The following is a 17,492-nucleotide window of genomic DNA, read 5'->3' as shown; positions in this document are numbered from 1 at the left end:
AGCGAGGTGTTTGTCCTCATTGATGACATGTTGAAGGCTGCGGAGAACATGGCGTAGTTTCTCCGCTCCGGGGAAGTACTGGACGACAAAGGGTACTCTGTTGGTTGCGTCCCGTGTTAGTCTCCTGAGGAGGTCTATGCGATTTTTTGCTGCGGCCCGTCGGAACTGTCAATCGATGAGTCGAGCGTCATATCCCGTTCTTACTAGGACGTCTTTCAGCGTCTGTAGGTGTCCATCGCGTTCCTCCTCGTCTGAGCAGACCCTGTGTATTCGCAGGGCCTGTCCATAGGGGATGGCCTCTTTGACGTGGTTAGGGTGGAAGCTGGAAAAGTGGAGCATCGTGAGGTTGTCCGTGGGCTTGCGGTAGAGTGAGGTGCTGAGGTGCCCGTCTTTGATGGAGATTCGTGTGTCCAAGAAAGAAACTGATTCTGAGGAGTAGTCCATGGTGAGCTTGATGGTGGGATGGAACTTGTTGATGTTATCGTGTAGTCTCTTTAGTGATTCCTTGCCGTGGGTCCATAGAAAGAAAATGTCGTCGATGTATCTGGTGTATAGTGTTGGTTGGAGGTCTTGTGCAGTGAAGAAGTCCTGCTCGAACTTGTGCATACTATACACCAGTATCCCCCACGATGACAGCATCGCTGCGACAGCATCAATACTCAACACCAACAACAGCCAATCTCCGGAAGCCATCCTACAACTCATCCGCTTCATCCTGGATCACAATGTCTTCACCTTCGATAACCAGTTCTTTACCCAAACACACGGAACAGCCATGGGGACCAAATTCGCACCCCAATACGCCAACATTTTCATGCACAAGTTCGAGCAGGACTTCTTCACTGCACAAGACCTCCAACCAACACTATACACCAGATACATCGACGACATTTTCTTTCTATGGACCCACGGCAAGGAATCACTAAAGAGACTACACGATAACATCAACAAGTTCCATCCCACCATCAAGCTCACCATGGACTACTCCTCAGAATCAGTTTCTTTCTTGGACACACAAATCTCCATCAAAGACGGGCACCTCAGCACCTCACTCTACCGCAAGCCCACGGACAACCTCACGATGCTCCACTTTTCCAGCTTCCACCCTAACCACGTCAAAGAGGCCATCCCCTATGGACAGGCCCTGCGAATACACAGGGTCTGCTCAGACGAGGAGGAACGCGATGGACACCTACAGACGCTGAAAGACGCCCTAGTAAGAACGGGATAGGACGCTCGACTCATCGATTGACAGTTCCGACGGGCCGCAGCAAAAAATCGCATAGACCTCCTCAGGAGACTAACACGGGACGCAACCAACAGAGTACCCTTTGTCGTCCAGTACTTCCCCGGAGCGGAGAAACTACGCCATGTTCTCCGCAGCCTTCAACATGTCATCAATGAGGACAAACACCTCGCTATGGCCATCCCCACACCTCCACTACTCGCCTTTAAACAGCCACCCAACCTCAAACAGACCATCGTTCGCAGCAAATTACCTAGCTTTCAAGAGAACAGCGTCCACGACGCCACACAACCCTGCCACGGTAACCTCTGCAAGACATGCCAGATCATCGACACAGATACCACCATCACACGAGAGGACACCACCCACCAGGTGCATGGTTCATACTCCTGTGACTCGGCCAACGTTGTCTACCTCATACGTTGCAGGAAAGGATGCCCCAGAGCATGGTACATTGGCGAGACCATGCAGACGCTGCGACAACGGATGAACGGACACCGCGCAACAATCGCCAAACATGAGGGTTCCCTCCCAGTCGGGGAACACTTCAGCAGTCATAGACATTCATCCACCGACCTTCGGGTAAGCGTACTCCAAGGCGGCCTTCAAGACACACGACAACGCAAAATCGTCGAGCAGAAATTGATAGCCAAGTTCCGCACCCATGAGGACGGCCTCAACCGGGATCTTGGGTTCATGTCACGCTACACGTTACCCCACCAGCGAACAAATGTTATCTGTTTTTAATATAATGGGTCATTTGCTGGCTCTCTCTGCCTTCCGGATGTTTCTGCCTCTCTCTGTTTTTCTTCTCTGTTTTTTTTCCCTGTTTGTTTTTTTGTTGAATGTGTATTCGGGGGTTCTGCAGGTGACACCTCTCTGTCTGAACACGGTGATTGCCTTGGCAACGGGCAGTTGCAGGGGCAGTCTGTAAACACCATGTATTGTTCTATATGTAGAAATGCGTAGGCTTCAAGGAGATCCTGAACATTTACCTGAGGAAGGAGGAAGTCTCCGAAAGCTTGTGAATTTAAAATAAAATTGCTGGACTATAACTTGGTGTTGTAAAATTGTTAACAAAAGTATTGTTACACAAGTTTAATTTTTTATTTCAGAATGAGCTCTTCACATTTTAGAAACGTTAACATTGCAATTTCTTAAGCAAAATGATTGAATCAATGTAACAGAGTTGTGCACATGAATTGGAAATGGCTTCTCTTCCTGCCCCCACACAGTTGATCTCTGGAGTCCAACAATCAATGCTTGGCCCCCTTTCTCTTCCTCATCTATATGCTGCCTCTTCGTAACATCATCCAATGACAGTGTATATGCAGAAGCTGACCCCAGCGACACCCAGCTCTACCTCTTGACTGTCTTTTACAGCATCCAGTCTTGACAATTTCCTCCAGCTAAACATTGGGAAGACTGAAGCCATCGTCTTCAGCCCCTACCACTGTCTCGAGCTGGACTACACTGTTTTCAACCTTGGTGCCCTATTTAACCTTGAGCTTAGATATGGAGTCAGAAGCTATCACTAAGGCTGCCTACTTCCACCTCTGTAACATCATCCACCTCTGTCCAACTCTTGTTTAAATTCCTTCATTGTCTTACCCTTCCATATCTCTAATCTTCTAGCCTGATAACACCCTCCCCCAAACTCTCCGTTTCTTTGACGCTGGCCTCTTGAGCATCACCTCTCCCTTCGCCCCATCATTCGGCCATGCCTTGAGCCTGAGGCTCCATACTCAACTTCCTTCCCTAAACTCCTCAGCCTCTCCTCTGTGAAGACCCTCGTTAAAACCGATTTATGACTAAACTTTGGTCACTCCTCCCAATATATCCTTCTTTGGCTTAGAAACCTTTCTTCCCCCCCCCAATTATGCCTCTGAACCACATTGGGGCATTTTTCTATATGAAGCTACTTCATAGATGCAAGTTGTTGCTGTAACCTACAGAAACAAAAGTCATTAATGACAGGTGCTCTTTTTCAGGAGTGGCTGCAGCATGGCATCACAAGGCAGAGAATTTGCTTCAAAAGTGACAACTGTGGGTCTCACATGAAGGGCCCGAGCCTAAAAGCAAAATCCACTGCCAACAGCTTTTGGCACTCTAAATTAATCCCATTAGAGGAAGCAGCTGCATTTGATAAAGCTGAGGATTTTATACATCTACCGACACAAACAGCAAACTTCTAGGCACATGAGATTTCTATTGCACCTGCCAGCAATGGTTTGAATCCATTCTCAATGTTGATAAGGAAGTCACGACATCCGTATTGCTGACTGACATGGAAATTGTTGATACCATACAGGAAGTTGCTCCCGCTAGTGGGAGTGAGAGTGAGGGAAAGGCCCAAGTGAATGGATCGAGCATGCAGACAGTGGTAGAGGAACCAATCCCACCATGTCATCCAATTGTGTGTGATAGCTGAGGAAGTGGCCAACTAAACTAGGTGTCCTAATGGAATTATTATTTGTACTAAATACTTTGTGGATGAATGTGCTGTCAGCAGGAAACAAATCACAATCAGAGTATTTTGCTAATGACTGAACTTTGCATTGTGCAGCTTGTACAGTGCTCAAATTTCAATTGTGCATTTCAATAGACATTTTGATGGGTTTTTTTTTAATAAAGTGTTTTGCTGTGATGTTGCATAAAATTGCTTAATTCAAACTTGAATAATTTGAATTTTTGGACCAAAAATTTCTTCACATTAACAGTAATAAATTATACACCAATCAAACATTATGGTAATAATTTTGCATTTGTCAAGATTATTTGTGCATGAATGAATAAAAACACAAAGCCTTTATGTGCTATTTGATACTTGAGACCTGGATGACTGAAAGCACAGCCACCGAAGGTCGGACTGCACAAGAGGCCAGGGTCTGAGGAACGGAGAGTTCGTCATTGGGGGACTGCAGTGCTGAAGGTGGTTACAGAGATGGGGAGGGGGGAGGCCACGGAGACATTTAAACACAAGGATGAGAATTTTAAAGTTTGGCGCTTCGGGGATCAGGGACCAATGTAAGTCAGGGAGGATGGGTAAGCAAAACTTGGTGCCGGCTGGATATGGGCAGAGTTTTGGATGTACTAAGTTTATTGATGTGGAGAATGGGAGATAGGCCAGGAGAACACTGCAGTAATGGAATCTGGAGGAGAGAGGCATATATAATTCTAACAAAACTGCTCTATTTAAATACTGTTGCTGGCAAAGTTAAATGCAACATCAGTGTATATGTATGATTAACAGTAAAAAAAGGAAACAAACAATTCCCTCCGCTGTTCGCATGGACTTCTGAAAGAAATGTAATATAATGTTCTTTTTAAAGAAACACTATATTTTGCATTTTTGGGGGTGGGGTGAGTGAATGAGATATATTGGAGGGAATTCAATAATGGACCACATTTTGAGACATGAATCCTTTTAAAAATAATTTGAGAAAGTGACATCTTTGCCCAGAGTCCAGTGTTGTCATTAGGATGTTAGTAAAGCACTAGTTCTCCTACAATGTTGCACCACAGACACTCAGGGAAGAGTGAGCAGAAACGTGCCTCAGCCCATGAGGCCCTACAACAGATTTATGTCTCAGCATGGGGGGGGGGGGGGGGTGGAGAAAGAGGGGGTGCACATCAGTTGTCTATTTGGCTCTGCTTGGTTGCGGGGGGCTGTCACTAATTTCAAATCAAACATTAGAAAGGGGGGAGGGGGGGTGGAGGAGAGCCAGTTACTCACAGCACCACCTATAGCTTATAACTTTGGAACACTGCCACTCAGTTTTTAAAAAAATTAAACAATGATAGCCATGTAATCATTTTCATATTATATACACTTGAACAATAAAGAAAAACCTCCAGCAGTACAATTATAGATTTTGTCCTCCGATGTTCATTTACGACTGCAGAGAGCTAATTAACAGAGGTGAAATATTGATGGTCTATCACAAATTATCTCAAATTGATGTTACCAATTAAGAGTATCGCACAAGTATAACAGAACTAATAGACCAAACTGGCACAAGTATAATTCCTCCTATAGTATACTGATACAAATACACTAAAAAAGCCATGTGACAACAGTATGCATCAGCTACAATTGTCAGATTTACCAAAATATCCCATTTTCTAATTGCCGCAAACAATGGCTATTTATTTGGTAGGGGAGGATCACGTTCCAATATACTCCTTCCCACCTCTCACACCCCCCTTCATTGTAGTACTTGCCAAAACATTACAATCTATAGCACCGTCTATCTCAGTTTCAAGATATGTCAACCCCTCTGAAAAAAACAAGGGACTTTCGACAGGGGAAAAGACTGGACAGCTGGAAATGCAATGGACTCCAGCACACCTACAGGCCTCTCCGGGTGATTTCAGTAGGTCTTGTCTTTTATATGATGTCATATTATACACAGAAGCAATGAATGGATATTTGAAAGGCTAATAACTGCAAGAAAGTACCAGAAAGGAAATTCCAGTACAGCCAGAGGAAAAAGAAACCAAGGCAACATAATGCTGCTAGAAGAAAGTAAAGGCCAAAACTTAAGAGGAAAAAAGGTAAAGATGACTCAATGACATATGAAACTGGACAGAAATGTCACCAACTGCCAGTAGCAATAGCACAATAGTCAACAGTGCTGTAGGACCATGTAGATAGCTTTCTAATTTCAGACAAACACTGGAGGAAGAGGAGGACAATGTTAATGGTTACTTGGTTGCCAAAATAATTTCAGTTACCATGTGACACTTTTTAGGATGGGGTATTACTGTCTGTCTGTTGATTGAGTTGATTACACTGCTTAAGTGGTGTTTGGAGTTCTTGTCAATATACACAGCAAGTTTTATTCTTTAGTGGATCTGCTAGGGCTGCATCAATTCAACTGATCATTAATCCATGGTGCTTTAGACAGTACCTGTCACGCTGGAAGAGATGAATGTGGAAATTGGAACTTTTCTTCTTTCAACTTAGTGCCATTACAGGCAAGAGCTGATGTAAGGATCAGGTTAATTACTGGTTTCCTGTGAATCCACTCATACCAATCGTGTAGGCTAATTATATTACACGCTTGGGTTTAATAAAACCTACATTCTCTTTTATTGAGCAATGTCAAGTAGCGATGTTGTGTGGGGGATTTGGGTTGGCAGCATTAAATGGCCGAAATCAGATTTCCCACAGAGATTCCACAATACACGTACGCCTTCTAGTTTTGTTAAAGTGCAGGTCTTGTTCTATTGTTTCCTACTTATAAGCTAATGGAGAAAGGAAAGAAATCATGCTTACTTAGGGAATTGGGTGAGGGGAAAAGAGGGACAGGGATCAAAGGTAATTTTTAAAATTGGTTTTCTATTTTTCCTTTGTCTGTTTTTTCTCTTTCGATCCACTCTTGCTTTCCCTCTCTATTTCTCATTTGACAATTTTCTTCTATCGTTCACTCTTTCTTTATCTCTTAAATTTCATTGGTTAAGAAGATAGACTGTTAGACCAGATGTTCATTGGGTCCCAAAGGCCCCATGTATGTCGCTGCACCATTATCAATTCACATTTCCAACAATTTGCGGTTGAAAAATAATACAATCTGAAGGAGAGGAAAAAATCCAATTCATGGCACTCGCCACGAGATGCACAGCTCCAGCAGTTTCTAGGCCAATAAGACACTATGTAGTAGAAATATGGGAAAATCACAGTATCATTATGGCCTTTGTATAACACCAAACTTAAAATGAACACAATGACCCAGTGATTCAGAAGAACACAAGAAAAAGCCATTTGGCCAAAGCTCATCCCTCGAGTGGAGTAAAATTCTCTTAAAGAGGCACGTCACAGGGCCCTGTTTGTTAAAAGAATAATAGTTATTTTATGACTGTGACGTGAAATTTTTGCATTTTATGTGTATTAATATATACATGCAAAGCACCCAACTAGAACTACTTTCCCAGGAGACAATTAAATGAAAAAAAAAGCTGCGTTTCTCAGCATCAGTAAATGGGAGGTGTGACCATATTATCTCATCATCCCTGTATCTTCTAAATAACTCAAAACATACTTTTTTGTCTTTCACACCAAATTGCTCACTCCTCCATTCTCTAAATTCAATAACATAAATAATGAATTGGCCAGTTTATATTTTTTTTAAAAGTGAAATTCAAGTACACAGGTCATATAAATAGAAGTGTAGGAAGCAGTTGAATGATTTTTATTGAACTCGAAAAGGAAAATTTTACTTTTTCATGAAATAAATATGATACTGAGTAACCTTTTGTGCAGCATCCTGTTCATACAATTCGACACAGCTGTTCAAGATTGAACAAGTGTCAAGTCTCCTTCCCTACTTCGCCTTTAAAACCACAAAAGGAACTCAATACAGAGACGAAAACAACCACAATATGTGCATAGCTGTAAAAATGTGGCTATGTAAATGGGTGTATTAACTACAGTTTACATTAAACTGAATAGAATAAAGTGCATAAAATTATAGTTGTTAAAAACAGACTGGTCGCACCCTAGTGAAGGGAAAAACACTCAACTACAGGAAAATCATTGTGTGGTCTAGTGTCACAAGTGAAATGGAAGCCTAATGCATCACTAAAATAAGCCAGTACACACAGGTATCAATTTGATAACAGAGTCAATCAATTCATTGGTAAGCAAAAAATGGTATTAAAAGAAACCATTCTATATTATTACAATGATATTATGTAGGTTTCTTCCTTGAAATTTCATAGTGACACTACGTAGAGCACTATGATAAATCAAAAGTTTAACGAAAAAAATGGTTGGACTATTCCAATTTTGTATCTCCAAAATTCAAACATGCCCCCATGTATACTACGATACAGTAACACGATCCAACTTCATTCACATAAGTAGTTCACTATATCTGTGTCAGTTACAAAGTCACAGAAATATATACACAGTGGACTATAGTAGCAATTCCTGACAACCGTTTAAAAAAGATATTTACAAAATGTTTTACTAGTTCGAGTCACCTTTCTATGTATTGGGCTCCAGAACACTGCCATTCATACTAGTTTCCCGAGTTTCTATGATGCCTGTGCACATTTCAACTCTTCAATTCAAACATTTTTAACAGAGTTAGGCTTGGTGCTGAGACGTTTTAGTTGGAATCTACTGGCAGAAGAAACATTGTCATTACAGTTTTTTGAAGACTCAATTTAAGTAGTAACTAAACTTAACTTTTAAAATACAGCTAATAATGTGAATGTTATTGCTTCTGAACTGAAACCACATGGCCCTTAAGACACTAACTTTGAGCTTGGCATGCTTACTGCTTGTGCAAGACAACGTGTGCAGCTGGTTTACAAACCACCTGTGCACAATTTCTCTATACTGGCAGACTAGCATTGTTTGGCTGTGTACCATTTTTCTCTCACCCATAGATTCTATAGCCACTGCACTAAGTCTTACACCTCCTATAAAAGTGAACAGACTATGTGAATCAAACAGCAAATGCACAGATGTACCTATCAGACACTACACAAGGGAGTACCAACACCTCTACAATCAATTAACACAGCTCAAGTGTCAGCTTTTCTGCTATGGTGAAGATACAGTCCAACTTACCTAGTTCACAACTTAGAGCATAAATTTGGGTAACTTGTAAGCTTTTATTCAGCATTCATTGTAGCATCAAGAAACTACAAAACCATGAGAATTCAAACAGAATGCAACTACTATCCTAAACAGTAAACTTAAAAACAATTTAGTGAAAGAATGTGCAACGTTTGAGACAAGGCTTTGAAAAATAAAATGTTTATACATAAGTTACAGAGACTGCAGGAAACTGCTCATCAAATTGACAGAATTTAAAACATAACCACAACTCATGAGAAAAACACAACCAAATGCTGTAATGCAACCTTCTCACTTCCTGCAACAAACGCCACCAAGCTGCACTCAACAGTAATCTAGGTTATGGTACCTCTGTTCAACCTAAAGGCAAAGTATTTTTTTTTAATGTGACTTATTTAGATAAAAGAAAAAAAGATGGTCACCAAAGTCTTAAATTCAATATCATAAGGAGAACCAACTGCTTTAAACACACAAAATAGGGATAAAGAAACAAATTACAGCATTGGAAAGACTGCTGCAGCAAGAAAACTCAGGTTGCCTTGTTTTTGGAATTAGCAGTGTTCATCTTTAAAGAATGTGTCAGCAGATCCTGCATTTCAAATAGAAACATCATCTTTTCAAGCATTTCATAATTACTGCACCCTTCCTAACATTTTCATGTATAATAAAGAAATAGCAATCAATGGCAAATGTTAATCTTTATCTTAAAAAAAAATTGTGAGTAACTTTTTCCCCCTATCAAGACTAGTAGTTCCACTGTAATTTGAGTTGGATCAGAAAATTTCTAAATTTGAGCAAAAATGTATTACGAAGGGATTGCACAAGGTGATTCTAGGTGATTCTTATTCAGCAAGTTAACTGTTATACACATATGAATTGAGTTGTTGGAGTGAAGTGTTTTTTTCCCTCGATTTGGTGTTGGTGTTACTAATTGTAATGCAGTGAAGGCACGTCCAATAAGGCATGTCGGACGGCAGGCACTCGGATGGTGGCAGTAAGGACAGTGGTGATGCGGGTTGCAGGACAGGTGATGACGTGGGGTGGGGTTGGTTCACATGCAGCGCTCGTCTACCGGTTGCTGTCGGAGCTCTGGCAGCTGGGCGCCGGCCGCTCCCGCTCCCCCCCCTCCCTCCCCCTCCCCCTCCTCCTCTTGCTGTTCAGGTGGTGGCAAGGACTGGTCCCTCAGTATAGACTAGTTATTCAGCGTGCAGCATACCACAAATCTGGAAACACTGTCATATGTGTACTACAGAGCTCCTCCCAAACGGTCCAGGTAGCAGAAGCGTTGCTGGAGCAAGCCAATGGTCTGCCCAATGATACTTTTGATGGCATCATGGCTCTCATTGTTGCCATGCTCTGTGTCTATGTCCAGGTTCCTGACAGGAGTAATGAGCCATTTCTGACAGGGATATCCCTCATCGCCAAGTAACAAGACTGCCTGATTGGAATCAAGGCAGCACAGAGAACTGACTCAGGTTGAATGAATCATGACTGCTGCAAGAAAAGCTGGCACAGGCCTGCATGATGTGTTGCCCTTGGTCACAAACAAGCTGGGCATTCAGGAAGTGGTATCGCTTTATATTGAGAAAGATGCCAGGCTGGTAACTGAGAGCCTGCAATGCAAAGCCTGATGCTCTCTCATCCTGCTTCACTCTGCCCATTGGGAGTGTGGTGTACATGTTCCTCCTGCTGCAGAGCGCCTCGGTGATCTTCCTGATACACAGCAAACTGGGAGATGTCGCCTGCTGCAGTCTGGAATGACCCCGGGTGTAAAATTTAGTGACCTTGATAGCTACAGGCAGTGCTGTCCACACCCTGGTTTAGGGCTCCAGTTGTGACTGCAGCAGGTGTCATAACTTGGTGCTGCCTCCTTGGCACTGCACACATAATTCCTCGGTGAGGATGAGGTATGAGAAGAGCGCCCTGAAGACCCACTATGGTTAAGGCCTCAATGGGAAGTGTCCTCCTCCTCCCTCTTCTCCCAGCTACCAGTGCTCCCCTCTTCTTTGTTGCTCCCCCTCATCCAACTGCCCTAAAGGCAGACCTACCAGACCACCCATGACTAGATTAAAACGGTTATCAAAGCAGACAAAAGCAGTGCAGCACCAGTACAAAATTGTTCACAAACGTGAGAATTCACTTGTGGAATGGAGAATATAGCCAAAAGAAAGGCCCAGGAGGTAACTAGCAGCCCAAGAGGTCAAACCAGCAACTAACCTGTATGGTGAGATGATCCCTTTAAATAGCACTCTTGCGGGGTCCTTGCTGACTGTTAGCACCATGATTAGCTTTTATTATAAATGAGGCTTTTCAATACTTCCTAATCTGCACTCGTCCTAACTACATCTGTCTTTTTGTAGTATATTTTGAACACCCTTTGTTCCAGTCCTACTCAGTTCCCCTCTCTTTCTGTCAGTGTTGCCTCCTGCTTTCACCCTGACCTAGAAAACTTAATTAATTTTGCTTCAAATTTTCATGGTCCATTTTGACTCTTCCATTCCCAGACTGGGTGTGCTTTCCACTGACATCCATTACAATCTCACCGACTCTCACAATTGCCTGGATTATACTTCTTCCCATTCCACCTCCTGCAAACAACAACTTGCATTTATATAGCACTATTAACATAATAAAACATCCCAAGGAACATTATCAAAATATTTGCAAGCACTCCATTTCCTTCTCCCAGTTTCTCCGTCAGCTTCCATATGTATCATGACAACACTAAGTTTATTTTTCCACCACCTCTCTCAATTGCCACTGCTATTAAACAAAGCACTGCATAGCTAAGCACAGGCAAGACCAAAATCCTCCTGATCATCCCTCCACATGCATACATACAAACACTGATTCCATCCCCCTCTCCAGCTGCCTGCTCAGGATAAAATGAGGATGCGTAACTCCAATTTTTATTTTGACTGACCTAAGCTGAGCTTCAAAGCCCTATTCATTACCAAGACCACCTAATTCCACCTCCATATCATCCACACTTTTGTCACCTCCTGAGTCAACTTCAACTCCTAATCTCAATCCTGCACAACTTCAACCCACCCCAAACTTTACCATTTGCCACATATCGCATATCAAGTTCCACTCACCCATCATTCCTTTGACTGTTGAACTCCAAAGGGACCCATCCCCCAGCACATAAATTTCCAAAATCCTCATCCTCAAATCCCATACTATCTCTGCAACCATCTCAAGCCCCAACCTGCACTCTTTTGACTCTGGTCTACTGTGTGTTCCCCTTCCCCAAGCCTTCCATTGTCAGTTTCAGGCTGCAGTGTGGAATTCTTCTTCCAAACCACTCTGCCTTGCTCCGTCTTTTCTCAGCTTCTAAATTATCTTCAAAAGTTCTCATACCTTCTACCATGCCTTCAGTCAGCTATGGGTCAATTGGTCACGCTCTCACCTGTGAGTCGGACGATTGTGAGTTCAAGTCCCACTCCAGAGACTTGAGCACATAACCCAGGCTGACACTCCAGTGCAGTACTAAGGGAATGCTGCACTATCAGAGGTGCGCTCTTTCAAATGAGAAGTTAAACCGAGGCCCCGTCTGCCCTCTCAGGTGGATGTAAAAGATACCACGACACTATTCGAAGAGCGGTTGAGTTCTCCCTGGTGTTCTAGCTAATATTTATCCCTCAACCAACATCACAAACAGATTATCTGGTCATTAGCACATTGCTGTTCGTGGGACATTGCTGTGCACAAATTGGCTACCACAGTTCCTACACTATAACAGTGAATACACTTCAAAAGTACTTCACTGGTTGTGAAGTGCTTTGGGACGTCGAGAATGGCACTATATAAATGCAAGTCTTTTTCTTTCAGTCACTTCTCTGAACATAAAGTGACTTGGGTCATTTTGCTGTGTTAAAGCCTTTATACAAGTGCAAGTTGATGTTAAAGAACAGCCCAACCAATAGGTAATAACAAAGTAGCAGGACAATTTCTGTAAATGGATTTGTACACATGAAAATCCTTAGTGGCAAAAATACTCTCTCCACAGTCTCTTCAGTATCAAGACATTGTTACAGATTATGTCCTCCCAACCTTAACATGTTATAGCCTTGTGCAAAATATATAATGTATTAGTCACATCCCTTGCATACAAAATTGCATTTGAAATGAAAACTTGTGATGTTAAATAACAGGTTTGCGTTCTGCATAATGCAAGAGAAATGTGGAACAATAAGTAGGAATGTAGGATGTGTGGCAGTTCATTTGAGTATATTAATAGGGCTGATGAACCCTAAAATCTAAAAGCAATAAGTTATTAAACCATTTTATGGCCAAATAACTGCATTTAACTGATAATCCAAGGAGTCACAGAACGGCTCGCCCTGGAGTCAAAGCAATTACTATAAAGATGTGCTGTCGGATTCACATACTTCAAACACACGCAGCGAAGACAGACTCATGAAGAACATGACATTTATTCTAATTATTACCGCAGTCAAACCTTACCCACCCGCCAATATACGGAAATTTTTTTAAACCATTGCTTTTTTTTTGTACGAGCTTCAGTGAACTGGCACGAACAAGCTGTTGCACAAAGTCCAATCGAAGAACGGAAAATACAGAATTTAACATTGCACGCAGAGCAATAATTTCATCCAAAAAGCCAATCAAGTTTTTTCTTTTTTAAAAGAAAATAATTTTTGCAATTCTCATCGGTGTGGATGGGGGCGAGGCAGATATTAGACGCGGGGCTTTAAAACCGTTCTGACTGCTGCTGTTCGCAGCTGCTGTCATCTCCTCCAGCTCATGGCACCGTTACACGGCGAGCGGCAAAAGGGGCAAATCGGCTTAGAAAAATTACTTTTTGTAAAAAAAAAAGTCACCATCCCCTCTGTAAACATAAATCCGTGGAGTGGGTGGTGGCCACTCACCCTTGCCGGGGGCTGGGGGGGGGGGGGGTTACGCTCTTTACTATTTGGCAATTCTAGACACGGAATCACAAATCTTCCATTTTAGGAGGAAAAAGAGGACGGGGGGGGGGGGAAACCTGCACCGAAAAAAAACTGAAAAATCACGGATCTCCGCTCAAAATGGCGCCACCGCCGCCGCTCGTCCCGGAGAAATTATCAGCGGGAGTGAAACCACCACCACCCGCCCGCCTGCCCCCGGAGAGACAGGGATCGTATGCCACCGCACTCCCATACCGCAGAACGGTCCCCAGCGATCCCCGCGACAGTTACCTGCTCGGAGCCGATGGGTCTCCTCCTGCTGCTTGCTGCTGCTGTAATTTATTACCGACGATTAACGGGGGGGTCCACTCGGCTGCTGCCGCCGCCGCCGCCGACAGCAGTAAACACACCTCACCTCACCGCGCGCACACTCACACTCACACACGCTCACCCTCCACACTTGAAATTTCCCTCGAGCGCGCGCTAAACTGATTCAGGTTCCACGGCTGGTTGGGGAGGGGGCGGAGTCTCAGAGCCCTGGATAGACTCCTCCTCCTCCTCTCATCCACACAGCCCCGCCTCTCTCACAATCTAACTTGCTGTGGGTAGGGCGCGGCCACGCACACACCAAAAAAAAAACCTGCCTCGAGGGCCGAAGACTATTGGCCCGACTCCAAGTGTGATGTCAGCGCTCCACTCGGCGTATTTGCAAACTCGCTGCTTTCTGAGTGGCTGATGTTGCTGTCAATCACCGAAATCGGGTTTTGTTTCTCGCAAATCAAGTCCGAAAATCAAGTTGGGTTGAGAGATTAGGGGGCGGGGAAACAGCTCCTCCCGGTCGACACGCACTGGCCAATAAACACTCAGTGTGTAACCGGCCGGGGAGAGAGAGAACAGAAAGCAACACACGAGGGCGGGGCTCAGTCAAGTACCAGCCCGACTGTGGCAAGGTGGCAGGGAAGGGTTTTGTTTTTTTTTTAATTGGAAATCCCAAAACTGTTGAACCGAAAAACAAAAACAAACTAAAATGCAGCAAAATCTCAATCCCGGTTGTTGCAATTAATGAGTTAATCGAACTAATTGCATTAAAATCCTAAATATACCCTCGTCCCACTATTTATTTTAAATTGTTGCGTTGTCTTGTTATTTCTCCGCTGTTCTTTTATCTCGCAGTTTTATCTAAAATTGCCGTTCTTTGTGGTTAGTGATTCTTAGCACTTCTGTTACTACCCTGGAGGATAAGGCTTGTCGTATAATTTGATTGTTCAACATCGAATATACAAAGAAGATCGTATTTAGAAGCGAAAAATAAAAACATTATAATCACCAAGAACTAAAATAGTGCCAGCAACCACTTAACACGTACTAAATTGGAAAGTCATTTTTCCCCTTAATTTGCTAATTAACGATTGAATTAAACTAGTTTTTTTTTGTTTGTGCTTAAAAATCCAATATTACATTGATCACAATTTAACCCTTGGACTGAAACGTTAAATATGATTGACGAAAGAGCGCTTGGCTGCTAATTCGTGTTGACAGCCAAGTCTTTAATGCCCATGGGCAATGGAGCAAAACAGGAGAATGTTGCTTGTCATCTCGCAAAGGTCTTCCCAGTGAAATTAAATACAAGAATAAAAAAAGCATGTTCGACAACCAGCAGAACTCAATGTATACATTTCGTTGGTTCAATTCCGAGACTGATCCATAACCTAAAATATTAATGAAGCTATATTCCCATCGCGGGAGAAGCACCTCTCGGACTCCTCAGGCTAACATGACGCAGCTCCAACATTAGATCAAAACGAACGACAACAAAAGATGAAAACAGGAAAGGAATAACAATCTAAAACAGTGATGATAAAACAAGAGGAGTTTCCTCCGCATTTGCGCCCAGATACACACGTAATTTTGGAGCAAACCAATTACTTGGCTTAAAAGATAATGGAAATTTGAGCGTGTCTAACTACAATACCTCCAAATCTCATTGACAGTTTAAATCTGTGCAACAAACAACAAATCTCCGCCCACAAGACCGGCCAAGCCCAGGCTCTCAAATGTGAGCAGCAAGAAACAATAATTTCTCTGGTCTTTTAATTGCAACTTTTTGAGCTTTTTTAAAACATTTACTCTCATTGAAACCAGCTCTGTATTTTTTGTTTCTTTCAAAGAGTAAGGTTTTAAGGAGCGTCTTAAAGGAAGGGAGAGAGGTGGAGAGGTTTAGGAAGGGAATTCCAGAGCTTAGGGTATAGTCAGCTGAAGGCACGGCTGTCAATAATGGGGCGAAGGAAGTGGGGGAATGCATAAGAAGCCAGAGTTGAAGGAAAGCAGTGTTCTTGGAAGGTCGTAGGGCAGGAGGAGGTTACAGAGATAGAGAGGGGCGAGAATTTTAAAATCAAGACGTTGCCGGACCGGGAGCCAATGTAGGTCAGCGAGCAAAGGGGTGATAGGTGAACGGGACTTGGTGTGAATTAGGATATGGGCATCAGAGTTTTCGACGAGCTTAAGTTTATGGAGGGTTGGGGATGGGTGGCCAGCCAGGAGAGCATTGGAATAGTTGAGTCTGGAAGTAACAAAACATGGATCAGGATTTCAGCAGCAGATGAGTTGAGGCAGGGGCGGAGATGAGCGATATTATGCAGGTGGAAGTAGATGTTCTTGGTGATGGAGAGGATTATGGGGTCAGAAGCTCAGCTCAGGGTCAAATAGGTTGCGACCAATCTGGTTCAGCCTGAAACCAGAGAAGGGGATGGAATGGGTAGCTAGAGAACGGAGTTTGTGGTGAGGGCCGAAGACAATGGTTTTGGTTTTCCTAATGTTTAGCTGTAGAAGTATCGTGGCAAATGGAGGGCCAAAGGCGAGTCACTTGGGAGTTTGAAAATGCCTTTGTAAATTACTTGGGGGAGAGTTTTTTCCATAGGCGAATGCAGAAGGACGGGGGTCGAAAATGAGGAAGGTATACAAGGAAGTGTGCAGAGATTTTTTTTTATTCGTTCATGGGATGTGGGCGTCGCTGGCGAGGCCAGCATTTACTGCCCATCCATAATTGCCCTCGAGAAGGTGGTGGTGAGCCGCCTTCTTGAACTGCTGCAGTCCGTGTGGTGAAGGTTCTCCCACAGTGCTGTTAGGAAGGGAGTTCCAGGATTTTGACCCAGCGACGATGAAGGAACGGCGATATATTTCCAAGTCGGGATGGTGTGTGACTTGGAGGGGAACGTGCAGGTGGTGGTGTTCCCATGTGCCTGCTGCTCTTGTCCTTCTAGGTGGTAGAGGTTGCGGGTTTGGGAGGTGCTGTTGAAGAAGCCTTGGCGAGTTCCTGCAGTGCATCCTGTGGATGGTACACACTGCAGCCACAGTGCGCCGGTGGTGAAGGGAGTGAATGTTTAGGGTGGTGGATGGGGTGCCAATCAAGCGGGCTGCTTTGTCCTGGATGGTGTCGAGCTTCTTGAGTGTTGTTGGTGCTGCATTCATCCAGGCAAGTGGAGAGTATTCCATCACACTCCTGACATGTGCCTTGTAGATGGTGGAAAGGCTTTGGGGAGTCAGGTGGTGAGTCACTTGCCGCAGAATACCCAGCCGCTGACCTCCTCTTGCAGCCACAGTATTTATATGGCTGGTCCAGTTAAGTTTCTGGTCAATGGTGACCCCCAGGATGTTAATGGTGGGGGATTCGGCGATGGTAATGCCATTGAATGTCAAGGGGAGGTGGTTAGACACTCTCTTGTTGTAAATGGTCATTGCCTGG

At 43.6% G+C, this 17,492-nt stretch overlaps 1 protein-coding gene across 9 annotated transcripts in view; it reads right to left on the bottom strand.

Annotated features, from left to right (window-relative positions):
• Positions 1 to 14,265, bottom strand: part of LOC137321833 (protein 4.1-like) — a 160,284-nt gene extending 146,019 nt beyond the window's left edge. For 3 of the 9 annotated variants that reach the window (XM_067984553.1, XM_067984546.1, XM_067984552.1), the window contains exon 1: positions 14,042 to 14,261. The gene's annotated coding sequence lies outside the window, so the exon portion shown is untranslated. Of the gene's footprint in view, positions 1 to 14,041 lie in introns of all 9 variants that reach the window. The other 6 variants (XM_067984555.1, XM_067984550.1, XM_067984551.1 and 3 more) reach the window with 3 other exon arrangements.
• Between the last annotated feature and the right edge of the window lie 3,227 nt (positions 14,266 to 17,492).

The sequence above is a fragment of the Heptranchias perlo genome, chromosome 5 (genome assembly GCF_035084215.1).
Source record: "Heptranchias perlo isolate sHepPer1 chromosome 5, sHepPer1.hap1, whole genome shotgun sequence".
Classification (NCBI taxonomy): domain Eukaryota; kingdom Metazoa; phylum Chordata; class Chondrichthyes; order Hexanchiformes; family Hexanchidae; genus Heptranchias; species Heptranchias perlo.
The sequence above is the reverse complement of the archived record's forward strand: the minus strand, read 5'-3'. Positions and strand labels throughout refer to the sequence as shown.